This window comes from Corythoichthys intestinalis, chromosome 4, assembly GCF_030265065.1.
Source record: "Corythoichthys intestinalis isolate RoL2023-P3 chromosome 4, ASM3026506v1, whole genome shotgun sequence".
Classification (NCBI taxonomy): domain Eukaryota; kingdom Metazoa; phylum Chordata; class Actinopteri; order Syngnathiformes; family Syngnathidae; genus Corythoichthys; species Corythoichthys intestinalis.
This window is the reverse complement of record NC_080398.1, coordinates 4,895,046-4,911,867: the sequence shown is the minus strand read 5'-3', so window position 1 is coordinate 4,911,867 and position 16,822 is coordinate 4,895,046. Positions and strand designations below refer to the sequence as shown.

At 39.7% G+C, this 16,822-nt stretch overlaps 1 long non-coding RNA gene across 1 annotated transcript; it reads left to right on the top strand.

The window, feature by feature from the left end:
- The first annotated feature begins 7,141 nt into the window (after positions 1 to 7,141).
- LOC130915416 (uncharacterized) lies at positions 7,142 to 9,258 on the top strand. Its single transcript, XR_009063090.1, has 3 exons — positions 7,142 to 7,262; positions 7,456 to 7,591; positions 9,118 to 9,258. It is a non-coding gene; the product is annotated as an uncharacterized LOC130915416 (long non-coding RNA).
- The last annotated feature ends 7,564 nt before the right edge of the window (positions 9,259 to 16,822 follow it).

Genomic DNA, 16,822 nt, shown 5'->3' with positions numbered 1-16,822 from the left:
ATCTGGGGCTCCATGCAAGATCTCACCACGTGGCGTCAAAGTGATAACAAGAACGGTGAGCAAAAATCCCACAACCACACAAGGGTACCTAGTGAATGACCTAAAGAGAGCTGGGACCACAGTAACAAAGGCTACTATCAGTAACACAATGCGCTGCCAGGGACTCAAATCCTGCGCTGCCAGACGTGTCCCCCTGCTGAAGAAAGTACACGTCCAGGCCCTTCTGCGGTTCGCTAGAGAGCATTTGGATGATCCAGAAGAGGACTAGGAGAATGTGTTATGGTCAGATGAAACCAAAATAGAACTTTTTGGTAGAAACATAGGTTTTCGTGTTTGGAGGAGAAAGAATACTGAATTGCATCCGAAGAATACCATACCCACTGTGAAGCGTGGGGGTGGAAACATCATGCTTTGGGGCTGTTTTTCTGCAAAGGGACATTCTGGTCCCTGATCTGAGTAAAGGAAAGAATGAATGGGGCCATGTATCGAGAGATTTTGAGTGAAAATCTCCTTCCATCAGCAAGGGCATTGAAGATGAGACGTGGCTGGGTCTTTCAGCATGACAATGATCCCAAACACACAGCCAGGGCAACAAAGGAGTGGCTTCGTAAGAAGCATTTCAAGGTCCTGGAGTGGCCTAGCCAGTCTCCAGATCTCAACCCCATAGAAAATCTGTGGAGGGAGTTGAAAGTCTGTGTTGCCCAACGACCGCCCCAAAACATCACTGCTCTAGAAGAGATCTGCATGGAGGAATGGGCCAAAAGACCAGCAACAGTGTGTGAAAAGCTTGTGAAGGGTTACAGAAAACGTTTGGCCTTCTTTATTGCCAACAAAGGGTACATAACAAAGTATTGAGATGAACTTTTGGTATTGATCAAATACTTATTTTCCACCATGATTTGCGAATAAATTCTTTAAAAATCAAACAATGTGATTTTCAGTTTTTTTTCCACATTCTGTCTCTCATGGTTGAGGTTTACCCATGTTGACGATTACAGGCTTCTCTAATATTTTCAAGTGGGAGAACATGCACAATTAGTGGTTGACTAAATACTTATTTGCCCCACTGTAGTTTGTTTATATTTTTGTGAACACGCAGGAGTACAGAGACGATACACAAGTCAAGAGTTTAATTATGCTTGTTGAAAGGGCGCTGCTTACTATGAAAACGATACCTACTATGAAAGCAAAAACGAAACTTATTACAGCCCACCTCTGGTTATTTTCAGCTGAAAAACATTGTGAGTTACGACCTTGAGAACTTAGCCGTAGCTGGCACGAAAGGGAGTAAAATCAGATAAGACGGTCCACAGAAACCCTTTGTATTATGTTCAAAGAAGTAGTGACGAGATTTGTCGTTCACTTGAGCAAACGAATCCATTCCGGTTCGTTCAGTAAAAAGATTCGTTCAAACAAATCGTTCAACGAATCGTTCGCCCCCCTCATCTCCCTCCCCGCCCAAACGAATCGTTCGGTTACTGAACGGGAAGTGACATTGCCGAACGAATCACCAAAGACCGCTTCGCAGTATAACTGAACGGGAAGTGACATTGCTTGGTCCCTCCCTCTCTTCCACATTGACCACTCGTCGTAGTTTCAGAAATGAGTGACAGGCGGTATCATTCTGCTTTCACAGACAGCCTCGTCTCCCTCCTGCTGCTGCAAAAGCGAGGGAGAACTTCCGCGTCGTCTGTCCTAGTTCTATGGGCTCAAAGTCATGGCTCGTGCTTGCATTTCGATTTAGGACACGGTTAAACATTTTCCTTTTGTGAGGGGAGTAGGGGGCGGGGGCGCACTGACTTTCTTTAGCAGGTTCTTGATCACACATACATATACAGCATGTTTGCTGTCACGAAAATAAAAATACATCGAAAGTTTAATTTCTGAATATGGAACGACCAACACATCATATTTACATCTCGCTCTGTTGTATTTTTGTTTTTTAGTATTAAGATGATCGTGTTGAATTTTTGCACTGGTATTAATAAATAAAATAATCCGGTCAGCTCCCCTGTCGTCCCCGCATCTCAGATCGTCAAATGCTGACGAGAAATAATTGTTAGCTCTTTACGATGTCGCCTTTCTACTCTCATTAGTCTGTTAAGAAAAATGTAGACATATTGCGACATCTCCCTTGTCCGCGTGCTTTGTTTTTGGGCGCTTGAGTAGCACATGATGGACGGATTGATATAATTTGTCAAACCAACCAACACCTGACACGAAGAAAAAAAAAAAAAAACACTCGGAAAAAAATTACATGTATATACAGTTTCATTGCAAATCAGTATTATGGTGATCATATTGTTTTTTTGCACTGGTATTAATAAATAAAATAATCCGGTCAGCTCCCCTGTCATCCCCGCATCTCAGATCGTCAAATGCTGACGAGAAATAATTGTTAGCTCTTTACGATGTCGCCTTTCTACTCTCATTAGTCTGTTAAGAAAAATGTAGACATATTGCGACATCTCCCGTGTCTGCGTGCGTTGTTTTGGGCGCTTGAGTAGCACATGATGGACGGATTGACATAATTTGTCAAACCAACCAACACCCGACACGCTGACACGAAAAAAAAAAAAAAAAAACACTCGGGGAAAAATTGACATGTATATACAGTTTCATTGCAAATCAGTATTATGGTGATCATACTAGATATTTTTTCTGTGCACATATGAGGTAAATATCGCTGCCATGAAGCCTCCATATAGTGACAGTTCTCTGCCCGCTTCACTGCCGTCACGCGACCGCAGCTCAGCTTTTGCTTGCCTCGTAGCTATCCGTGTTTTAAATTACTGTAAATTTGATAGTATGTCGTCATAGGCAGTCACGAGTTTGTTGAGAAAAGTACTACTCTAAACAATGCTCGCTAGATTTGTGTGGTGTTTTTGTCTGTTTGAGCAGCATTTGATAGGCTCCACGTTAACAAATATGTGACAAAGTCATTTCCTTTCATTTTCTGATTCATTCACCGCATAGTCATTACTGGAAAATCAAGTTAGCAGCAAGCTAAGTCAGGAACCGGAGGACCGAGTCACTGAACGGGAAGTGACAAAACTCAGTCTTGCCCCCCTGCCTGCACGCTGGCTGCTTATTGGCCACACGTGGACGTGAGTGACAAACGCCCTGATTCTGTTTCCGGTCCCTCCCCTGCCCGCGATGAGGCTGGCGTCTGATTGGTCGTGTGCGATGTCAGAAGACGCTGCCGCTTGCTCAACGCCCTCCCACGCAGCGAACAAGCACCACCTTCATAGAACGAATCAGTGCAGATGATGATTAGTTCGGTCTCGTTCACCAAAACAATTCGTTCAAAAAGAACGAATCGTTCGCGACCGATACAACACTACAAAGAAGTAGGTAGAGCACACGAACGTGGATACAGTCACAGCACAAATGAATATAGTATCACAGCAGTTATGTGTTTTATAAGCATGAGTAAAATATTCTTTCACAGGTCACTTCCTAAACATTTAGGGTCTCTTCCTGTCGATTTTGAATCACTTCCTGTTGATTTTGATTTACTTCCTGTAGATTTCGAGCCACTTCCTTTAATTTTTGGGAAATTCAAGGAAGTTTTTTTGGTCTAAATTATTGACCAAAAATGGACATTGGTTTGCTCTGCCATTATTTGTTAATTTAGGAGCATTTCCTGTTGATTCCAGGGCATTTCTGGGTCAATTTCTGAGTATTTTGGTTCATTCCCGGGTCGCTTCCTGTACATTTTCGTGTCACTTCCACGTCAACTCATTGGCTATCGTTGACGGCACTAGACGTCCAATCCATTGTGACTGGTCGGGAGCGAATGAACAAACACTTTGTCATTCCTTCCCATTCCTCCCCCACCACCTGCTCCTACTTGAATATTCCATGCCGTTGCCTGCAGGTGTTAATATTTGCAGCAATAAAAAGTGAGCTATGATCTGACGCGATGTGATTATTCAGGCGGCGGCGGCCGCTGCTTCGTATTCCGATGGCGGCGACGACAAAGATGCCGTCGGCATGAGGAAGACTCTCCCGGGGAAGCGTCTTCATCGTCACGCTGGCAAATAATTAGCTGCTGAGTCTTCATATTTGCCAAAGTTCTCCCAGTAGGCCGACAAGAGAGAAAAACTTCACTTTATTAGGGACATCTGCTTACTCGTACGACGAAAAAGTTGCCGTTATTTTTGGAAATGAACAGGTGATCAGAAAATGCTAAAAGTATTAGATATTACATTTTTAATTTTTACATTTTTAAATCGCATAATGATAGTATTATTTAAAAAATATAACATCATTAATCAGTCATTTTTATAATGCTATTTTTTATTCATATTTATATTTTTTTATTACCAATTAAAAAATAAATTATTCTTATTTGGACTTTTTACAGTTGTTATAAAAGTATTTATTATGATATTTTTAAGACTATTTTATTTTTGTTATTTTGATTTGATTTGTTGATCATCAAAGTTAAAGGATAAGTTTCAAATATGGGGTCGTGAGGTCAAAGGTCACAGGTCGTGAATAATTTTGTGTTCAAGACAACTCAACGAATAAAAGCCATTAGTATCAAACTGTGCTTGTAATAAGAATCGGGAAACCTGATTCAATTTTGGGGTCGGGAGGTTAAAGGTCACCTAGGTCAGAAATAAGTATGCGTTCAGGAAAACTCAAGAACAAATAAAAGCATTATTATCAAACTGTGTAATACTACCTGTAAATGCCCCCAAATCAACAGGAAGTAACCCAGAAATGCTAAAAAAAAATTAACAGGAAATGACCCAAAATCAGTAAGAAGTGACCTGGAAACGTCCCAAAGTTAACAGGAAGTGAACAAAAATCCACAGGAGTTCATCAAGTTTATTTGACTTGCTGGCTGGCATTGACCGAGCTCGATCTGTAATCCATTTTGATATGAAATGGAATATATGATTAAATTTTGGGGTCATGAGGTCAAAGGTCACAGGTCGTGAATAATTTTGTGTGGAAGACAACTCAAGAACGAATAAAAGACATTACTATCAAACTACGCTTGTAATGGACTCAGGAGACATGATTCAATTTGGGAGTCGTGAGGTTAAAGGTCACATAGGTCAGACATAATTTTGTGTTCAGGACAACTCAAGAACAAATAAAGGCATTATTTTCAAACTACATTTTTAAAACTACCTGCGAATGCCCCAAAATCGACGGGAATTAACGCAGAAATGCACCAAAAATTCAACAGGAATTGACCCAAAATCAATTGGAAGTGACAGGGAATTGTCCCCAAATTAACAGGATGTGACCAAAATTCATGGGAGTTCATCAAGTTTATTTAACTCGCTGACCTAAAATCAATAGGAAGTGACAAGGAATTGTCCCCAAATTAACAGGAAGTGACCAAAATTCATGGGAGTTCATCAAGTTTATTTGACTCGCTGGCTGGAACTGACCGAGCTTGATCTGTAATCCATTTTGATATGAAACTGAATATTTGATTACATTTTGGGGTCATGAGGTAAAAAAATCACAGGTCGTGAATAATTTTGTGTTCAAGACAACTCAAGAACGAATAAAAGACATTACTATCAAACTACGCTTGTAATAGACTCAGGAGACATGATTCAATTTGGGAGTCGTGAGGTTAAAGGTCACATAGGTCAGACATAATTTTGTGTTCAGGACAACTCAAGAACAAATAAAGGCATTATTTTCAAACTACATTTTTAAAACTACCCGCGAATGCCCCAAAATCAACAGGAAGTAACGCAGAAATGCACCAAAAAAAAATCAACAGGAATTGACCTAAAATCAATAGGAAGTGACATGGAATTGTCCCTAAATTAACAGGAAGAGACCAAAATTCACGGGAGATCATCGTTTATTTGACCCGCTGACTGGCATTGACCGAGGTCGATCACTAATCCATTTTGATATGGAATGGAATATTTGATTAAATGTTGGGGTCATGAGGTCAAAGGTCACAGGTCGTGAATAATTTCAAAAAATTATTCACTCAAGACAACTCAAGAACGAATAAAAGGCATAACTATCAAACTGTGCTTGTAATAAGAATTGGGAGAACTTTGGGGTTAAAGGTCACATGGGTCACATAGGTCAGAAATAAGTTTGCATTCAGGACAACTCAATGACAACTCAACAAATAAAGGCATTATTATGTTTGTAATAATACCCGTAAATGCCCCCAAATCAACAGGAAGTAACCCAGAAATGCCCCAAAAAATCAACCGGAAATAACCTGAAATTAGTAAGAAGTGACATGTAAATGTCCCAAAATTAACAGGAAGAGACAAAAATCCATGGGAGTTCATCAAGTTTATTTGCTGGCATTGAACACCCTTGACCTCCAATCCATTTTGATATAAAACGGAATATGTGATTAAATTTGGGGGTCATGAGGTCAAAGGTCACAGACGTCAGAAAAGGCATTATTATCAATCTACGTTGGAAATACCAAAAAACAACATGGAGAGACACGAAAACGACTGGAAGTGACCCAAAATTGCCCCAAAATCAACAGGAAGTGGCCCGGAAAAAATTGAGTTTATTTGGCTCATGGCCTGCCACTGACGGTGCTAGATGCCATTTAGAGAATGAAACGGAAGAGGGGCTTAAATTAGGGTGTCATGAAGTCAAAGGTCAGAGGTCAGAGAAGGAATTTTTGGGGGGGCATGATTTAAATCAAATTTGCAGGGTAGCCGATATGTATGGAGGACCAAAGCTGCCAAAATTAAAAATAAAAGTAATTAAAAATAAATCAATAAAAGGCAAAATATAAACGACTATAAATACAAAATTAGAATTAAGATACGAAAACTAAAAATAAATCTCAAAATAAATATGGAAATAAATAGCTAATTAAATAAAAGTAAAAATAAAAATGAATATATATACAAAAATAGGAAATTCCATTAAAAATGTAAGAATAAATACAAAAATAAATGTGGAAATAAATACAAAAATAAATATATTGATTGAAATAAATGTCAATCAATAAATAAAAGGGCTTTGCCTTATATTGACTTATTTAATTGTCAGCGCCAACTTGCAAGTGGAAATGTAATTCAAATGAGGAGGCGTTCCTAAGGGTGCCATGGGTTATTATACTATTCGCTTATTGGTTGATCGACATTCGATTTCTGAAATCTACTAGCCATGCCTGCCACAGACGACGGAACGTGGGTCTGAAAGTCAGGGAAATAGCCGACCTAGTAGTCCTACTTGGTGAGAAGTGAGGGAATATGCATTATCCACCGTCGAATGTCAAAGCATGGTATAAGGTGAGTTTGTATGACAGTGGCATATTTTAAAATGAAAACTTGGTTATTCGTATGGCATGCTGCACTCTCTATATATCTGACTGCTACTGGTATCAAAGCTATTTGAAACTGCTCCAGTGTAGCTTAGCAGAAGTTACAACTAAGTTCTCATGAAAGCAAACGATATTCCTGCTCACCATGACATTGTTTTTAGAGTCTCTGGCTTGAATAATTCCACTGACATCGCAACGTTGGATGCTGGGTGATTACAGGGATCCCAGGATCTCATCCAAATTCTGGGTTCAGAATGATGCAAGGACATCTCTGGTTCCGATGTACAAAGGTTCAGAGTAAGTGAATGTCATTAATAATTTGACTTGGACTATAGTTTCATTCATTCAAATGAAGTGTCAAGAGGAAATATTTGTGTTAAGGGCTTACTGACACTATTCTTCAGTGGTTCACATCCTATTTACATGATAGGGATTTCTTTGTGTCAATCGGAAACCATCAGTCAGAACGAACCAAATTCACGTGTGGAGTCCCTCAAGGGTCAATTCTTGGACCACTCTTATTTAACATCTATATGCTTCCGTTAGCTCAGATAATGGAACAGTATGACATCTCCTATCACGCCTATGCAGATGACACACAACTGTACATTTCTGTGTCCCCACATGATTATAGTCCCTTAGTCACCCTGAGCAAATGCATTCATCAAATCAATGAATGGATGTGCCAGAATTTTCTCCAGTTAAATGTGCAGAAGACAGAGGTGATCATTTTTGGGCCAAAAAAGGAAAGGTCAAAGATAAGCAGCCAACTTAGCACAATGTCACTTAATCAAATCAAGTCAGAAACCTTGGCGTAGTTATTGACTCAGACCTAAAATTTGATAGCCATTTAAAGTCCGTCACTAAATCCGCTTATTACCACCTAAAAAATATAACCAGAATTAAGGGGCTTCTGACTCAACAAGACATGGAAAAACTTATGCATGCATTCATTTTCAGCAGATTGGACTATTGCAACGGTATATTTACAGGTCTTGATAAAAAATCAGTCAGGAAGTTGCAGCTGGTACAGAATGCTGCACCCAGAGTCCTCACAAATACAAGGAAGCTGGACCACATTCCACCAGTTTTGAAATTCCTACACTGGCTTCCAGTAAGTCAAAGGATAGACTATAAAATACTACAAAACACTTAATGGCCTTCGACCAAAATACATGCTTGACTTGTTAGAGTCCTATGAGACATCTAGACCCCTAAGGTCGTCTGGAACCGGTCTTCTGCATGTTCCAAGAACAAGAACCAAGCAGGGTGAGGCAGCATTTCGTTATTATGCTCCTCACCTCTGGAACAAGTTACCCGAACGTCTGAAGTATGCTCAAACTGTTAGCTCTTTTAAATCAGGGCTAAAAACGCTTTTGTTTAGCACTGCATATCTATAACTGTCTATATATTTCAATCTACCTGCTTTCTATTCCTCTTGTTTTTATCTCCATTGCTGATTTCAATTATTATTAGTAGTAGTAGTTTTTGTTTTATTTTTATTTTATTTATTTATTTTTATTCTGTGATTAAATGCGATCTTTTGTCTTCGTTTCTACGTTGTGTTGATTTAAATGTGATTTTTATGATCTTCAAGTGATGTAAAGCACTTTGAATTGCCTTGTGTTGAATTGTGCTATATAAATAAATTTGCCTTGCCTTGCCTTGCCTAAAAAAAAAAAAAAAAAAAAATCATGACTTTGCCGTCAGGGTTAAACCATTTTGTTATTTCAAGTCCTGCTTAAACACTAGAAATTACTTCTTCAGCTTTTATGCAATGCAACTTTTTAAATTGCAACTTGTTTTCCTGTTTTTTCATGGAGGACTTCGTGTGCAAGAATCCATGCCACGTCTGGATCCACCGGGAATTGTCCGCACACTACAACTACAAACTGTTCGCCGTAGAACAGGGGTCTCCAACCCAGTCCTCAAGGCCCACTGTGGGTCCTGGTTTTTGTTCCAGCCAATCCAGCAGAGACAGTTGAACCAATGAGGCTTCTGCTAAAACAAGCCACACCTGACTGCAATCAACTGATTGCACTTGTAAAACACCAGATTGGGGAAAGAGTGTTGTCACCTTGTATGGTAGAAATGAAATCCTGCACCCACAGTGGGCCTTTGTGGAATAGGTTGGGGACCCCTGCCGTAGAAGATATTCTGTGCCAGCCCCCAACGCTCAAAGGCATAGCTATGGCAACCATAAAGTCATAATTCAAGGCTCTATATTGGGGGACTCGGAAGGAAGTACAAAAATAAATTAAGACCATATTTTTTTCACCCATTATGGAAAGATAAACCCATATACAGTATAATATAGACCATTTTAAATGAAGTTTAAATATTTCATGCTTTTATTTTTTATTATGCGCTAGGAATCTAATTCATTTAGATTTGGAATGCTTTCGCTGCCAGCCTCTCCCAGTCAAAATGGATTGGGTGTCAAGCGCTGTCAATGGCAGCCAATGAGTTAAATGTTGATGTTTATGGCTTGCAAAAATAAGAAACCCTAAAATTTATTGTCTCAGAATTAAGAAAAAAAAATTCTGGGCCCTGCAACACATTGTCTGTTATTGCAGAAATGTTGGTATAGTTTTAGTTGCCACTTCTGGGAGATGATTGGATGAAATTTTACCCATCAAAATCAAATTATGAGGTTTGGCACACCCTCTTTGCTTGTTGGCTCTTTGAAAATGGCTTAATTAACAAAGTTCAACTTCAAAAGGGATATTGTAAAGTGCACATTTCTAATCAAAAACATAAAATAAAAAAAATATAAGCATGAAATATCCTTGACCAAAAAAGTTAAATAAAATTATATAAATACGAACACTTTCACAGTCTAGGGCTAGGCACATACAGATGAGGCTAATCAATAACTAAATTTGCCATATACGAAATTTAGTTATATTTTAGGACTAGTTGGTTCAACTTTAAATTACATATTTGGAGTTTTATGTGATGGTCCACATGGTCATCACCCCCATGTCGGTGTCAGTCCCTGAGGTGCAGCTGCGACAGGCCTCGACTCCTGAAGAAATTCAGCAGATGTCTGAATTTTCTAATGTATTGAATGTCTACAGCGAGACAATCCATCCTGCGTCAAATATTTAGACTTGTTTTAAATGACAGCATAGCATGTTGGTTGTGGTTGATGTGACAGTACCTCAGTAATGTGAAGAAATAATAAAGGCAATGATTGTTTTTCTGCAAAGTAATATTTTATTGATGACCAGTGTAATACAATACAAATTATAAACAGGCAATTGATGTACAAAAAAGGACTTCCAGCACAACTAACTCGTTCATCAAAAAAATTGTCCACTGGACACCAACATGAGCCACTTAAGGTCAGTAACTTTTTCCCCTAATACTGGCCAACTGCTCACCATCAGCATTCCCTGAAATGTAAATTCATTGTGTCTTCGGGGAGCTTTAGGGTAAAAAAGAAAAAGCACTTAGATAAGTGAGAACGAGAGATGTCTTAGACAGTCTCCCGGAGCACCACACGAACTTGAATGTGTGAATTTTGCTTCACTAAATTGCGCTAACGCTAAACTATTCCTTGTGAGTTTAATGTTGTTTGCAGCTTTATCCATGTCCCGCCTTGCATCCCCTTCCTGAGACCCAATGCGAGGTATTAGCTTATGGAAAATTATATAGATTCAACATACCTCAACTGGACTTAAGTAAAAAGTTTTTTTAAAAAAACACACACCAAATTACCAATTTAATACGTACCTTGTCCTCATCCAACCGATTGCCAGCCTTCCGTAGCCGCTTGGACTCCGACCTTCTCGTCTGGTCCCATTATTTTACGAAGCAAGCAAGCAGAAGGAAGGCAGACATTACTTCGTCGATCGAGAGGATCACTGAAATGGCATGTCAATCAACCAATGGGTGAATAGTTCAACACGTGTAGTACCGCCCCCTCATTTGAATAACATTTCCACTTGCAAGTTGGCGCTGACAATGAAATAAGTAAATATAAGGCAAAGCGTTTTTATTTATTGATTGACATTTATTTCAATCAATATATTTATTTTTGTATTTATTTCCACATTTATTTTTGTATTTATTCTTACATTTGTAATGTAATTTCTTATTTTTGTATATATATTCATTTTTATTTCTACTTTTATTTAATTAGCTACTTATTTCCAAATTTATTTTTGTATTTATATTTAATTTTTGTATCATATTTCTTATTTTTGTATTTATTTTCGTTTTTATTTTGCTTTTTATTGATTGATTTATTTTTATTTTTATTTTGAATTTTGGCAGCTTTGGTCCTCCATAGATATGAAGAGCAGAGAGATGTTCAAAGGTCAAAAGGTCAAAGATAATTTGTGTACAAGACAATTCAAGAAACAGTTATTTTCAAAACAATATCTTGGCGCCCTTCTCTTGGATAGCCTGTGTTTATATACAAGACTGTTGATAAACTGGGATTAGCTGCAGGTGCGACGTCGGAAGGCTCCCACAGTTCTGTAACACAGCAAAATCTGACCAGCAGCAGAAAGTTTTGTAAATATTGATAAATAAATATAAATATATTTTTTTTTATCATGCATGAGAGAATATGCAATGTTGCTTTATCCTTTGAAGGTGTTTACTGAGTGATCCTCATACTCTAAAATTAAACTCGTAGTGTTAGTGTAGCATTCGCTTTAGTATTAGCTCTAGCATGGCGAGCATCCTCTTAAACCCTCACCTTTACTTCTTTACATCTCGTCGTCACATCCTGCTAGGTTTAATTATTTGAAAATAATGTACTGTTCTTGCTGAGTGTGTATACAGTGATCCCTTGTTTTTCATGGTTAATGGGGACCAGAACCGCAAATCAGTGCACGCCCAAAAAATAAACAGGAAGTGGCCTGTAAATGACACAAAATTATTCAAACGAAGTGACCCATAAATGTCACAGAGTCGACACAAAATGATCTGAAATCAACAGAAGGTGACCCGGAAACACCCAGAAATAAACTGTCACTGGTGTAAAGTTCACAGAAATTGACCTGTAAATACCAAAAAAATAACAGGGAGGATCCAGAAATGTCATAAAATTGACATGAAGTTACCCAAGACAGCAGCAAGTGACCTGTAAATATTCTAAAATAGCACTGAAAGATTAGCATTCAGAGCCAGTCCTACAATCAACATGATGTGACCTGTAAATGCTATAAAATCAACTGGAAGTGACCCGAACATGCCCCAAAGCAACAGAAACTGTCGCTGACCGAAAGTTAACAGGAAGTGGCCTATAAATGCCACAAAATTAAAGCGATGAGACCCATAAATGTCACATTTTGATATGAAGAGGTGATTAAATTTTGGGGTCATGAGGTCAATGGTCAGAGGTCAGAATAAATGAATTCCACCATACCTTCCAACAGGATGTGACCTGTAATTGCACCAAAATCAACAGTCAGTGACCCAAATTACCAGGAAGTAACCTGTAAATGCCTTAAAGATTTTAGGAAGTGACCCAGAAATGTCACAAAATCAACAGGAAGTGACCTGTATATACTCTAAAATGACAAAATTAACAGGTCGTGACTTTTAAATGCCCCAAAATCTATAGGAAGTGACTCGTAAATATCCCAAAATCAAGAGGACATAACTTGTAATTGCCCAAAATCAACATTCCATTATAAAGTTAATAGGAAGTCACCTGTAAATGCACCAAAATTGATAGGACGTGACCCAGAAATGTCCCAAAATTGACAGGAGGTTACCAAAAAATCTATTGGAATTGACATGGAAATACCCCTAAAATGGCACTGAAAGATGAGCAATCACAGCCAGTCCAAAAATCAACAATGGGTGACCTGTAAATGTTATCAGATCAACTCGAAGTGACCCAAAAATGCCCAAAAATCAACAGGAAGTGACCTGTAACTGCCCCTAAATAAACTGTCGCTGACCGAAAGTTAACAGGAAGTGGCCTGTAAATGCCACAAAATGAAAACGAATAGACCCCTAAATGTCACAGATTGATATGAAGAGGTAATTAGATTTGGGGGTCATGAGGTCAAAGGTCAGCAATTAGAATGAATGAATTCAACCATAACTTGTTTACGGATTAGCGTATTTATGTCAACTTTTCAGGGTAGGCAACAAGATAAGAGAAAATGTCAGGTGTCAAAGGTCAGAATAAATTCATTCCACCGTAACTTGTTAACGGATTAACATATTTAAGTCAACTTTTCAGGGTACGCAACAAGATAAAAGGTCAAAGGTCAAGAGATCGGAAATATGGCCGTGCTTCAAATTTGGCTAATTAGGCAGAGTTCTGCTCTCTAGTTTCAATATTTAAATGTCATTTGTGTTTCCGTGAAGCCCTTTGAGATCGTTTTTTTTTTTTTTTACTAAGGGCATCATAAATAAACTTGACTAAACAGTGACAGTAATGATGTACTGTATATCTGAAAATTTATTGCACAGCTATAATTGATTCTGTAATTAAATCACACTCGGGGATAAGAGAGTAGAAGATATAACAAGTCACTAAACCAAAACAGCCACTTGTTTTCCGAGCAAAATGCAAACGACAATCAATGCCTTAATGGTCCTCCGGGGGGCGCCGTCATTAGCGGGTCTCTACGGTCCAGTCAGCGCTAGCGGCTAATTACAAGCGAAAACTCATCACTTTCCCCATTAATGACTTGTGCGCCGCTAATTGTCGTGGTTATCAACTCTTTGCCTGCCATTGACGCAGATAGACGTCCAATCTATTTTCCATTCTGGTTTACTTCTCGCCAAGAGTATTTCATGTTGCCGAGGCGACGTGAAGCCTCACTTCAGACGAAATTACAGTAATGCGCGGGCTAAAATAGAAGCCTGATTGCGTCGGCAAGGTAATGGCCGTCGCCACGGTGATGCCAGCAGTTGGATTTGGTTTTGCTCAACAATTCTTTTCTTGTTATAAAGAAAAACATGGCATATAAACGCCGTTTACGCTTGTTGTTCTTCGAGTTGATGACACGAAGACAAAGTGTGCCAAGTGTCAGCTGGAGTTGTCGCGCCGTCAACAGCAGGTGTCACACGTGCACGTGAAGGCAACACTTGTCAATCATGAGTCAGTTTTTTTTTGTTTTTTTTTTACGTTGACACGACTTGATTTATGTCATTTTGTTGTTGTTGTTGTGACGTCATTGGACAAAGTTGAAAAAAGCAACTTGAAATTGAATGGAGAACTTTAAATGTCCTCCCAGTCCAAATGAATTGGACGTCAAGCGTAGTCAATAGCACTTAAAGATGAGTATTCACAACCAGTCCTAAAATTAACAGGAAGTGACCTGTAAATGCCCCAAAATCAACAGGAAGCGAACTAAAATTAACAGGACGTGACCTGTAAATGCCACAAAATGGCACTGACAGATGAGCCCTCACTGCCAGTCCTAAAATCATCTGGAAGTGACCCGTAAATGCCACAAAATTAACAGGTTGATATGATGAGCAGAAAAATGGTCAAAGGTCAAAGAGCACTTAACAAGAAGTGACCTGTAAATGCCATAAAATGGCACTGAAAGATGAGCATTCACAGCCAGTCCTACAATCAACAGGAAGTGACCTGTAAATGCCTCAAAATTAACAGGTTGATATGATGAGCAGAGAAATATTCAAAGGTCAAAAGGTCAAAGATTTAACAAGAGGTGACCTGTAAATGCCAAAAATGGCACTGAAAGATGAGCATTCACAGCCAGTCCCAAAATCAACAGGAAGTGACCTGTAAAAGCCTTAAAATTAACAGGTTGATATGATGAGCAGAGAAATGGTCAAAGGTCAAAAGGTCAAAGAGCACTTAACAAGAAGTGACCTGTAAATGCCACAAAATGGCACTGAAAGATGAGCATTCACAGCCAGTCTTACAATCAACAGGAAGTGACCTGTAAATGCCTCAAAATTAACAGGTCAATATGATGAGCAGAGAAATAGTCAAGGTCAAAAGGTCAAAGATTTAAGAAGAAGTGACCTGTAAATGCCGCAAAATTAACAGGTCGATATGATGAGCAGAGAAATAGTCAAAGGTCAAAAGGTCAAAGATCACTTAACAAGAAGTGACCTGTAAATGCCACATTAATGCCCTGGCCTGGGCTTGGTGGGCCGCTGGGGATTCCGTGCCGTACCATGCCGGTTGGGGGGCTGCGGCTGTGGCTCTTGGGCCGGGTGGGCGCACGAGGTCGGGGACAGGCGTGGGGTTGGTGGTGCGTCCCCTCTTGCCATCCCTGAAGGCTGGTTGATGGGTGTGCGTGTGGCCCGGGGGAGCACCCTGGATCCCGGGTGGGTGATGATGGCTCCTTTGCTGGGCTGCGGGAGGAGGGATGGGCTGTTCTGAACAACCCCCCCGTCCATTCTCCCTCCCCGGGCTGGGTGGGGGCCGGGGCCGGGGCCTTGGGTCTCTCCTCGTCTGTGTGGCTGTCGCGTGCCTGATGGGGCTCGCATGCAGCGGGATGTGATAGGGCGCGCCGGTGCGGGTTCCCAGTGCCGAGATTGGCGATGGGGTGGGGTAGGGTCGGTCGCCAACGGGCTTACACTCACAAAGGATTCACAAGATTACTGGGTTCTAGATTACAGAGCTGATTTGTGTACACTCTACCCCTTTCAATCACTTAGCTTATAGACACCCCCACCCTCATCCCCCTCTTTTCCTGGTCAACAGGCCCCCCACATGGTGTCAACCGGAAATACATCTAGCTGAAGATAACACCAACATATTAGTAGTTAGTCTAGACGTTCAATGTATTTCTTCTTGTAATTTGTGTTTCTTTTCGTCTGTCCCCCCATAACCCCTTCCTGTTCACTCCTTTGTCATAATAAACGAGGTATGTTGAATGATCACAATGGGAGTATGTCAGACTCTCAATGTGAAACATTAAAATTGTTCAGACTATCCGGGCACTTAGACTTCCATTCTCTGTGTCAAACAGCTGAACAGGACAGGTTTATTAAAAAAAAAAAAAAAAAAAAAAAAAAAAAAGAAGTGACCCGAAATTACCTCAAAATAAATAATGACATAAAGTTAACAAGAAGTGACATGTAAATGCTCAAAAATCAACAGGAAGTGACAGGTAAAATCCCCAAAACTAACAGGAAGTGAAACAAAATGAACAGGAAGTGACCCATAAATGCCCCCAAATCAATAGGAAGCCAATTCCACGGATACATGACATTGGTATCATCTCCATTTCGGCGATCCGGTGACCTGACGTCTCATTTGTTGATATCGAGCGGCGGTGTGCTTCTAGCGAGACGCAATGAAGTCGCCGACCGATAATAATAATAATTGGCGGCGGCGCGGAGTAAATGAACATCTCGCAAATTGACGAGAGCGCACTTGATAACAATGCAATCGAGGGGCGGAGAGTCCTTCACGCCGCCGGAGTGAGAGCGTATTGATGTCGTCATGGCGACAGAACTGATGAAGTATTAGACTTCTTTTTTTGCATGACTTGACTCATTGTTCATACATAATTTAGTGGAACATTCATTTTTTGGGGGGTATGATATTTATTTAAAATAGATACT